Source organism: Gossypium arboreum, chromosome 8 (genome assembly GCF_025698485.1).
Source record: "Gossypium arboreum isolate Shixiya-1 chromosome 8, ASM2569848v2, whole genome shotgun sequence".
Lineage (NCBI taxonomy): Eukaryota > Viridiplantae > Streptophyta > Magnoliopsida > Malvales > Malvaceae > Gossypium > Gossypium arboreum.
The window spans coordinates 26,504,018-26,516,217 of record NC_069077.1 but is presented as its reverse complement, the minus strand read 5'-3'; the positions used below and the strand labels follow the sequence as shown (position 1 = coordinate 26,516,217).

Sequence of the window (12,200 nt, the reverse complement as noted above, 5' to 3'; positions counted from 1 at the left end):
TTATTGCTTCGACACCTACTCTCACAATTTATCTTGTTTCTATCCATTTATTTAATTGAAATTGATAGATAAAAGACAACCATCCATGTGGAATCGATATTTGACTAACTCATTTCTGTCTATTATACTTTGACCAACAGTGTACGCTTGCACATTATTGCTGTGATGTTAAACAGTCGATCAGCAGTCACTACTCCTATCTGTGGGAATCAACCAGGGAAACTTCAGCTCCTGATGGAAGAGTTTGAAAATCTCTTTCAAATACCAAATGGTCTACCGCCAAGGAGACTGCAAGATTATAGAATCCCTTTGAAGGATGAAAGCTCGATGGTAAAAATTAGGCCTTATAAATACCCCATGATACAAAAAAACGAGCTAGAAAGATTAACCAAAGAATTGTTTCAAGCTGGGGTTATAAGGGACAACTACAGTCTATTTACTTCTTCAGTGGTGATGGTGAAGAATAAAGATGATTCATGGAGGCTTTGCGTGGATTATAGGCAACTCAATCAAATTGCAGTGAAGGATAGGCTCCTTATTCCCTTAATTAAATAACTCCTTGATAAGTTTGGTTAGCTAAGAGTTTTTTTTTTTTTTCTAAATTGGACTTGAGATAGGGATATCACCAGATCAGAATGCATGAGCCTGATATTCCAAAAACGGCTCAAAACACATGAGGGTCACTATTAATTTTTAGTGATTCCCTTTGGATTCACTAATGCACCTTCTACATTTCAAAGGTTATTGAACTCGATTTTCAAGCTTCTATTAGAGAAAATAATTCGAGTGTTCTTTAATGATATCTTGGTGTATTCTATATCATGGATGGACCATTTGATGCATCTCGAGGAAGTTTTATCACTACTAAGGAAACATAAGTTATTTGTCAAATACTGTAAATGTTGCTTTGGCACTGATAGGGTTGAATATTTTGGACACATCATATCCAAGTGAATTGTTTCCATAGATCAATCCAAGATAGAGTTCGTAATGAACTGGCCATTTCTTGATTCACTTAAGGCTCTTAGAGGATTCTTAAGCTTATCAGGGTATTACAGGAGGTTTATCAAGCATTATGGCATTTTAGCCAGACCTTTGACCAACCTACTCAAAAAAGGTGCTTGGCTTGTTGCTTCATTCTGCCCAAGCCACAGTTGCTTTTGAACAACTAAAAAAAGCCCTTTGCCCAGCTCTTGTGTTGGTTCTTCCAAATTTTCAATCGAAATTCTACATGGACACTGATGTTTCAGACTTTAGAGTGGGGGAAATTTTACAACAACAAGGAAGACTAATGGCATATTTTAGTAGAGGCTTAGGAGTAAGGCACTAGGCCTTATACATATATAAAAAGGAAAAGTTGGTTGTTTTATTGGCTGTGAAAAAGTGGCACTCTTATTTAATAGGGAGGGATTTTAAGATTAGAACGGATCACCAGAGTCTCAATTTTTTGGGAAATCAGGTGGCTGTGACTCTCTTTCAACAAAAGTGAGTTGCAAAGATGATTGGATATGATTACAAGGTGATTTATAAGAAAGGGTTTGAGAATGTTGTAGCTAATGCTTTATCTAACGAGAAAACCTTGAAGACTAGTCAGATACTGCAGCTCACATATAGCATCATTACCTCTCATCTTCTATCAATGGTGCAAGACTCCTACCAAGAAGATCCAAAAATTTAGAAGTTATGTCTGAAGTTTCAATAGCAAAACAACAAACATCCACATTGCCATTGGGATGGTAGGTTCCTTAAGAGAAAAGGGAAAACTGTGGTGGGAAATGTAAATAGTTTAAGAAATGAATTGTTCCAGCTTTATCATGTAAGTGCAATGAGGGGACATTCAAGGGTTCAAGCCACTAAAAAGAGAATGAGCAACCTACTACATTAGAAGGATCTATCCAATGATGTCAAGAATTGGATAAAAGAGTGTTATGTCTGTCAAGCATACAAAACAGAAACTATCACCACACCAGGACTATTGCAACCTTTGCCTATACCTGAAAGAGCCTGGTCATCGACTCCATGTTGGATCACCGGTACACCACATGGTTCATCGCCAGTACACCCCATGGCACAGCGAAAAATTAAGTTTGGCAATCACATCCAAGAATCCATATGCAAGGAATGAATCGGGGTGAAAAGGGTATGAATGATTACCTTTAATCGTTTGAAAAATCGAAGAAACATATTACACAATTGTATATCGATTCCAAGCCGCTACGAAACGTTTCGGCCTCTACGTAATGCACCCGATATGACAACGAACAATAAGCACTCTCTAAAACTTTTTCAAAGAGAGAAAAATCTCTTGACGGTTGCTAGACCTCACACACACATCTTATTTCGGGTATATAAGGGTTTTTAAGAAAAACCCTATATTTCCTAATTCGGGAATAACTGATATTTTTTATATAAATCAAATCATAATAATTAACTGAATATAATAATTATAATTACCATAATTATAATAATGTTAGACCAAAAAATTAAAATTACAATAATTATAATAATATAAGATCCTAAATTATAATTACAATAATTATAACAAAGATTTGGTAAATTATTTTAGTTAAATTTTATACTAATCAAATTCATATATTAATTTAACTACATTTTTCATTATGTGTACAACATACTTGTACATATAATTCGTTTGATATTTAACTGGCCAATTAAATTAATTCTATAATCAATTTAATTCATTTGGCAGCTAAACACAATACCAACTATATTTGGATTTCGTTTGTTTCAACCATAGGGTGTGACCCTATAGGTTCTTGTAACGTTAATAGTAATACTAGAATGATTCTAATATTATAAACAATGAGTGGCATCTAGCAATGCATCATTGCTACCTAAGTTACAATAAGTCATGATTCGATATAACCTCTTTGTGATTAACCCTTCATGTATTAAATCCTTTTGTACTTTATAACTAGAATGGGCACAAGTCATGGAATAGTCACACTTGCGTAGTCCATCTAATGTTTCTTAATATCCTGAGTAGACTATGAAAAACAAATAAGTATGATATCTCATATCAACTTATTTGAACATGGCCATGCATTTCTAGTCTCAATCAATCAAGTGGCATAGGATATTGCTCTCATTATGTAGTAGAGACAAATTATATATTTATCAACCATAACCACTACATAAATTGTGGTATATTTAGCATCAGCCTTTATAGAACAACCAGTTACGGTGGACGTTTGACTGTATCAAAATATATGACTCATGATGTTGGGATAATGATGATCTCAAGTCTAAGGATTGTATACATAGTAATCACTATGAGTAATGTTGTGACTATTACATAATAATCCAAGAAACATACTCATAGTGGGTCAGTCCAATATGTTGTTCTTTAACTCACATACTCATGTATTGATTTTGACATCTCATGTCAATGACAGCACTTTGTCATCAATCAAGTACAAGTTAGTCTTAATGTATTATTGTTGTCCAAGCTTACAACAATACTCGACTAAGGACCTTTTAGGAATAATCATATTATTTTCAAGACATTATTATAAAACAGTTTACTTAAATACATAAAAAATAAATTAAAACAATAATGGCTATGCCTTATATTAATAAATGAGGTAAAATAAGTATGTTATTACAATCATCTCATGATTGGTCTTTGGGTATACTCTAACACTCCATGGATTTCATAGAGGGACTTCTAAGATCGAGTGGAAAAAAATGTCATATTGTTGGTAGTAGATAGATTAACTAAATATGAACATTTTGTTGCTCTCACACACCCTTTTTCAGCTATCACCATAGCCCAGCTGTTTATAAACCATGTTTTTAAGTTTCATGAACTGCCAGACACTATTGTTTCGGACAAGGACAAGGTATTTATTAGTACCTTATGGCAGGAATTGTTCAAAAGAGTTGACACCAAACTCTATTTTTCCACTGCATATCACCCAGAAATAGATGGTCAGTCAGAAGTCTTGAACATATGTCTTGAAAGCTACTTTAGATGTATGTTAGGAGAAAGGCCACAAGATTGGCAAGTTGGCTTCCACTTACTAAATGGTGGTATAACTCAACATATCACACTGCCATACGTATAACACCCTATGAACCACTGTATGGATAGACACCTTTGAATCACCTACCCTACTTGGCTGAATTGTCAATGGTAGCCATGGTTGATAAAAGCATGCAATATAGAGCATCTGCCATCAAATTACTCAAATTTCACCTGAAAGGGGGCTTAGGACAGAATGAAGCAACAAGCTAACAAACATCGATCAGACAGGCACTTTGAAGTTAGAGATTGGGTCTACTTAAAGCTACAACCCTATATACATCATTCGGTAAGAAAGGTAATGAATAAGAAGCTTGCTTCCAGGTTTTTTGGACCTTTCAAAGTAGAACAAAAAATTAGGAAGGTAGCCTACAAACCGCAGCTGCCTTAAGGTTCTCAATTCCACCAAACATTTCATGTTTCTCAGCTCAAGAAGCATGTGGGAACTACTCTTGTGCAGTCTGCCATACCTGTTATCGATACTCAAGGATCTTAGGCCAATGAACCAATTCGAATCATAGATAGAAGGATGGTTAGATGAGGAAATACAATAGAAATAGAGGTGTTGATTGAATGGGCAAACTCATTCCCAGAGGATGCCACGTGGGAACCACTTCAGCAGGTCAAGGACACCTATCCTCACATAGATCCTAGAGGACAAGGATATTCTCAAGGGGGAATACTGTTATGGTCCAAGACATCTGGTGGGCCAATACAGTGGGTCAATCACTTATTGGGCTGCATTAGAAGGTTAATTGAAATGGCGCGTTGAAGGGAACTGTCGAAACGCGGGAGGGAATTTCATTTTGGCTATTTCTGTTAATATAACTGCTTAGATAGTTGTCAAGCTATTTCCTTATTTTTCTCTTTCTTTTATATTTTTTCCATTTCAGCCTTTAAATCTGATGTAATGGTCTTTACATCATTCTTATGAAATCTACTGAAATTAAAGTTCTCTCATTTTCCTCCAATTCTTCTCCATCAAACTGGTTTTTTTCTCTCTTTCGATCATGTTCTTAACAATATTTCATTTGAATACTGACGGATATTGTATGCTAATTTAGTGACCAGATTTGAGATTCTAAATAGCTAATAAATATAAAGAGGAGAAGTTTGACAAATATCGGTCCACAAATAAGGATGAAGTTGAGAGAAGGAGAAGAAGCTTTTAGAAAGGAAAGATAAAAGACATTGACCCAGTTCTAATTAAAATAGTTAAATATTTAGTCTTAAAAAGGGTGAATTGCTGATCACGTTATTCACTTTGGGCTAATTTCATGATCAGTGCTTTTATAGTTGGTATATCTATGTCTAACTAATTTTTTTTAATTTCATGTTTAATTATAATAATTAATTTAGTTTTTGTTTTATTATTAACTCTATGTTGATATTTTATGTTATTATTTTATTTAATTCTATGTTATTTACTTCATATTCGCTTATTAAGTTAATTCCTATTCTAATTTAAATTTAAATTTTAATATTAATTTTAACTATTCTACCTTTTCAGTTTTTTTTTTTTTTGAATAAAATCGACTAGAACTTTATTAATATAAAGAAAAAAAATAATTCGGCCTAAGGATAGGATTAGGCCTAAAAGATTTGACAGGCTTTCGGCCTTCCCAAACAGAAACAAAATTAAAAGAAAATAAAGCCTAGGGAAAAGACAAAAACAATTAAAGCTTATAGAAAAAAGGAAACGTAGATTAAACCACTCTAGTCGATTTAGGAACAGCTGGACGCCTCTTGCCATCGTCTTTTCACATCCTAAGTCTCATCTGTTCAGTCGATAACTCTACCATACCTGGAGTAATTTGCTATCCGCTCCTCTTCATCCTTCATGATTTGTAAAAAACCCTGATACAAATCTCAGTCTGGGTGTCTTCTCCACTGTCCCTCCGGATTCGGGTGACTAAGCTCCGATGCCGCTTTTACCAAGTTTGTGTCCTCTCATTTTCTTAACGATTATTCTACAATTTTGTGAGCGTAGGTATTCTCTGATCAATTGATAAACTGGAAACTGATTTCTTGAAAATACATCTTCTTGGTTTTAATATCAGTAATGATTGCGTCTATGACTGACTTGTCTTTCTTCATTGACTAGCATTTCCTCATAACTGTGCGTGAATCCCCCATTAACGTTACTAAGGGAAAACCCAACGAAACTCCTAGGTTAATTGCATAAAAGTCCCGCATAAGCTCGCTGCAAAAAGAGATGGAACATTGGTGTTAAGAAAGGTCCTTGTTGTTAAGAGTTTCCCCGTTCGATTCCAAACCACCACGCTCGATGCCGATTTGAAATTTCTCTTATCGAAAGCTGCGTCGAATTGAATCATGACCCTGGAATAGGTAGCTTGCTGATTATGGCTTCTGTCTGTATTCAAGGTATTTCTTCTTTCTATCAAACCATCAAGTTCTTCCAAATACCTTTGAACTTTTTGTGCTAACTCTCGTCCTACTTCTGATTTTCTTTCATGTACGAGCTTGTTTCTAGAGCCCCAAACGACCTACAGTCTGCAACAGAATGTACGACACTGTTTCGGGGTACTTCTCTTAAAGATCCAGGTAAGCCAGTCCTAGAAACTTTGAATCATAGAGTTTTTAACCCAAGAGAGATCTAATATTTGCCAAACCTCTGATGTTGTAGGACAGTGCCGAAAGACGTGGGAGTTGTCTTCTTCCCCAAGACCGCACCTAAGGCATACTGTAAAATCAGCCACTCATTTGTACTTTAAATTAACTAGAGTAGGAATGTAGTTCTAGGATATCCTCCATATTGAAATTAGGATTTTTGAGGGTAGATGTAGATTCCAGAGTTTTTTGTAGAAATCCTTCAAGTCAGCCTGTATTAATAAGTTATTAGGATTTAAGCTAGCATCTTGTAATAGTTTGTAGGCGCTTCTGGCTGAAAATTCACCAGATAGTTTTCCCTGCCACACTTGAAAATCGTCGTTAAGAGTTTCCGTAAGAGGGATCTGCAAAATCATTTGAGCAATATTTGCTGGAAAGGTATTTTTAATTAAATCTGCCTTCCAAGTGTGATTTGTAGCATCTATTAAATCAAAAACTTTATTCCATTAACATTCCTATTGCTCCAATCATCAATGCCCTTACTTGGAATCCAACGATCATCCCAAATGAAAATTTCAGTTCCCCTTCCGGTTCTCCAACACAACCCACTCTGCAGTATGCCCTTGGCAGCCCAAACACTCTTCCAGGTAAGAGAAGGTAGGTTTCCTAATTGTGCATTAAGAAAGTCTGAATGCGAATAATATTTTGCTTTAAGGACTCTTGCTAATAAGGAATTCGGGTAACTAATGAGGTGCCAACCCTATTTGGCTAATAATGCAATATTAAACTGGCTAATAGTACGGAAACCAAGACCACCATTTTCCTTTAAGGTATAAAGGTTCCTCCATGCACACCAGTGTATTCCCCTTTTGCCTTGTCCCTTCCGCCACCAAAATTTGGCGATAATACTTTCGAACTCAACGCACAATGATTTAGGTAAAAGAAAACAGGCCATTATGTAGGTAGGAATGGCTTGTAAAATGGACTTAATGAATACCTCCTTCCCACCTTGAAATAGATGTTAAGTTTTGAAATGATTCCCTTTTCTTCCTTCCAACTATGTTAGGCAATCCAAGATAGCGTTCCAGATTGTTTGAGCTTCGTACTCCCAAAATATTAACCACCACTCTTCCATCATCATCTGATGTGTTCTTGCTAAAAAAGACGGTTGATTTATTGAAATTGACACGTTGCCCTGAGCAAGTTCTGTACTCTAAAAGAATTCCTTTTAAAAGAGTAGCTCCTCTACTAGTTGCCTCACTAAATAAGACGCAATCATATGCGAATAGTAGGTGCGATACCTACGGTTCACTTCTACTGGCTTTTACTCCCTTCAGTAGCCTTTCTCTAGTTGCAAGTCTCATTAAGCTAGATAAGCCTTCCCCATAAAAAAGAAATAAAAACGAGCTCAACGGATCTCTTTGACGTAATCCCTTTGATGGACAAAATTTCTCGCTTGTGAATTTGTTAACAACAACCGAATAGGAGACAGAGGTAACACATTTCATAATAGTCTCGATCCAGTTAGTACCGAAACTTATTTGAACTATTATTTCTTTTATAAAATTCCATTCGACTCTATCATAAGCTTTACTTATGTTTAACTTCACTGCCATGAATCTTTTTTCCCTACCCTCTTCTGATTCAATGTATGAAGGATTTCATAAGTTAAAAGTACATTATCCGAGATCAATCTCCCTGGAATAAAAGCACTCTGAGCTAAATCAATACATTTTTCAATAACTCCTCTAAGCCTATTCGCAATAGCTTTTGCCAAAATTTTATAGATCACATTGCATAGGCTGATGGGCTGAAACTGTTCATATTAAAGGGGTTGGCAATTTTTGGAATGAGTACTATATGAGTAGATTTAATCTGTTTTAGCTTAATCTGTTTTAGCTCCTTACCTTTATTGAGGATTTGTAAACAAAAGTTGATGACATCATTCCCAATAATGTGCCAGCATTTCTAGAAAAATAAAGCTGAAAATCCATCTTCCCTGGAGTTTTTGTGGGGCCCATCTCAAACAATGCTTCTTTAATTTCTTCCTTTGTGTAAAGCGCCATAAGTGTCTAATTATCCTCCTCAGAAATACATCTATCAATTCCTGACAACAAGTGATCGTAGCTTACTCTTCCATCTGATCGAAATAAATTTTGAAAATAAGATCGCACAATACCTTTCATTTCTTGAATGAGCTTCGTTTCTCTCCCTTCTTCATCTTGCAATTTATGAACCAAATTTCTTCTTCGACGTTGCGTTGCTTGACTATGAAAGAAAGCAGTGTTCCTATCTCCAAATTTCAACCAATTGATTCAAGCTTTTTGTTCCCAATAACGCTCATCTTTGTCAATTTCAAAATTCAGTTGAATCTTAGTATTGATCAATTCAGCTAGATTAGAATCATCACTTTCAGCTTCTGTAAGTTCAAATAATCTGGCTGTAAGAAATTTCTTTCATCTTTGTCTATCAGTTTGGATCTGATCCGTCCAATTCCTCAAGCCAAGTTTTAAAAAATCTAATTTCTACAACCGATCACCTGATGATATCCCCCAAATGCTTTTAACCTCAGTATCAAATGACTCCTCAAGTATCCACCAAGCTTCAAATTTAAATTCTTTCATAGTCAGCCAGTTTTCATTCTTTCGCATGTTGATTAAGAGGGGATAGTGATCGAAAAAAATGAGTGAGATGTAGAGTAATTACCTCTGAAAACATTGCCATCCATTCATCATTTGCAACCCCTCTATCAAGCCTCTCTTAAATATTTGTTTCAGGTAGATTTCTCTTCTCCAATGTGAACCATTTTCTAGAAAACCCCACATCTATTAACTGACAATTTGTTAGGACATTACGAAATGATTCCATTCTCCTTTTATCTCAAAGTAGACCTCTTTTTTTTTCAAATCCATACATGATTTCATCAAAGTCCCCGCAAACAAACCAAGGGATCCCCTCATTAGTGTGTATGTTCCTCAATGTAGACCAAGAACTATCTCTCTCTTGTGCATATAGTGACCCGTAGAAACCAGTGAATCTCTATTTATTTCATACTTCATTATCATCAACCACCACATCAATGTCTTTTAGAAAAATCTTGAAGCGTGACACAGATTTCATTATGGCACGCCAGACACAGTCCTCCTCTAGTACCTTCCAGTTCAACTTCAATATCGTTTGCATAACCACAAGTATATCGAATTCTTTCCATCTGAATTTTACAAATCTGTCTCTTTAAAGAAGACCATTTGGGGATTTTGTGTCTTCAGCACATGCCAAAGTCTTCGAATAGTTCGTGGACTCCCCAACCCACGGACATTCCAGCTCAAGATTTTCATTGCGCTCGGTCGGCTTGCTTCTTGGCAGCCGCCGATGAAAATTGAGTAGTTTCCAACAATCTCTTATTTCTTACTATCAAAGTATTATTATCGCCCATTACTAATGAGCCCTCCATCTCCCTTTTAGCTCTTTTTTTCTCTTCTTCTCTGATTAGAACACCATCTTCCAAATCATGCTCCATATCGTTTAGGGCTGAATCTTCTGATACTTTTTCCCCCACGTAATTCCATAAAGCCTTTCTGCCTTCCAGATTGAATCCCAAAATTGGATCAAAGAGTTGTCTATACCCTACTTTTTTATTATCAATAGCCCACGAATTATTTCCATTCATAAGATTATACTCTCGGCCACCATTTAATTTCTCGTCACATTTATCTTTCAGCCACATACTATTCATCGCTAAAGCCCGTCGAGATTGAGCTCGTAGCGATAGATCCCAGCCCATATCAGCAATTTCCACACCAAGGGCCATCTTTGCTTCGCAAAAAAAATCATTATGGCCTAATCGGCCACAGTAAAAGCAAAAAAGGGGATAATCTTTCATACTTGAACTTCACATAAGTGCAATTCTCGTAATATATAATCTGCTTCTTTCTCTTTAACGGGCACCAGACATTTATCTGAACTCTTACCTGCATATAGTTTCTGTTTTCTTTCCCCAGATTCAAACCATTGTATTCTAAGAACTTCCCTACAAAGTTGTCTAATTGTACTGACAAATTTTTAGAAAAAAGGCCAATAGGGACATCATAGATCTGAGCCCAAAAAGGCGTCATGAATAGGGGCACTTTTTAATGGATCCTCCCCCTATTGTAACTTGTGTAATACTAGCAAATGATTATTAAAGGTCCATAGAGACCCTTTCAAAACCCTATCCATATCCATAACATGATAAAACTAGAACAAAAATCGTTTTTCTCCTAGATCTCGAATATGGACACCTGGACAGGATGCCAAAGGTTTGCCATAGAACTTTTCATAATAGAAAAATGAATAAGACTGGCTGTTAAAAAGCAACCCACTAACCTGAAAACCTTCGCTACTTGTTCAGAATTGGGCTCAATTTGGATTTGTAGTACTGCATCTTCTTTCTCATTTAGTGTTAAACCCGCTAATTCAGTCTCCATTGATTTCAGGCAAAGATCCTAGTTCTTAAAACCGCTTCGCTGTGTAAGAACCACGAAAGATCTGAAGTGCGCCGCCGCCAACCACATTCTCAATAAGAACAAGAAACAATAAAACCTAAAGAAGACGTGCCAAAGAAGGCAGACTGTTTCGTGCTAGGGTAGCAGATCTTGTTTCCTTTAATTAAATAGTTCGAGTTTATAAGATTTAAAATTTACCTTTTCAGTTATTAATTTGTTAATTTTTGGTGAAAAATTGTTAATTTTAAAACTTTGTTTAAAGTTAAAAGTTTCATAAAATTTTCAATTTAAATAGCATATTTTAATTTATCCTTAAAAATATAGTTGAAAGTTAAAATTTTAAAAATAAAACAGAATATAATGTTTATAATAAAGATAAATAATATTTAATTAAAATAAAGTTAAATAATAATTATCTTAATAAATTTGTATATGTTAATTATCTTAATATTTATTTCAGAATCATAGTTATTACTTATTAAATGGTTAGTTCTTCTATATTTAAATTGTAAGTTCATATTACACCAAAAAAAAAAAACATGTAAGTTCATATATCTTATTTATTGTTTTGTATTAAATTATGTTGAATATAAAATAAATTTTAATAAATTTAAAATTATTTTTATTTCAAAGTTTTTTAAATTTTATGTAATTTCACTTATCTTATTTATTAAATTTTAATATTTCATTTTATAAAAATACTATACATATTACCAAAAAAAAATTAGCAGACTATTTTTTTATTTTTCAATAAGTTAAATTTATGCTTTTACATTATTTGGAATTTTATTTTGTACTAAAACAAATTATTCAAAACTTTATTTCTAAAATTAAAAAGTATTAGATACATATTATTTCTAAAATTTAAAAATAAGAAGACTTAAAACTTTATTTCTAAAAATTATTTAAAATTATCGATTGAGCCTTTGTTCGATTGGCATGAGCATTGTTGTCAATGTAGGGGGATAATGGTTCGAGTGCGCTGAAGCACATTATCCTCTTATTTATAGGTTGAGGAAGAGTTATGGGTAGTTTTATATAGAATTCTCTTAAAAGGAGCAAATACTAACCCATAATAAACTCTGGATCTTTAATTTTAGTCG

The 12,200-nt window shown here is 34.6% G+C and overlaps 1 long non-coding RNA gene across 5 annotated transcripts; it reads left to right on the top strand.

Annotated features, from left to right (window-relative positions):
• The first annotated feature begins 5,625 nt into the window (after positions 1–5,625).
• Positions 5,626–11,389, top strand: LOC108467451 (uncharacterized). Of its 5 annotated transcripts, XR_008269531.1 has the most exons (5): positions 5,717–6,028; positions 6,147–6,427; positions 6,537–6,607; positions 6,690–7,270; positions 11,089–11,389. It is a non-coding gene; the product is annotated as an uncharacterized LOC108467451 (long non-coding RNA). The 5 variants fall into 5 exon arrangements; XR_008269533.1 differs by having other exon boundaries at positions 5,626–6,427; positions 6,690–7,260; XR_008269530.1 differs by having other exon boundaries at positions 5,626–6,427.
• The last annotated feature ends 811 nt before the right edge of the window (positions 11,390–12,200 follow it).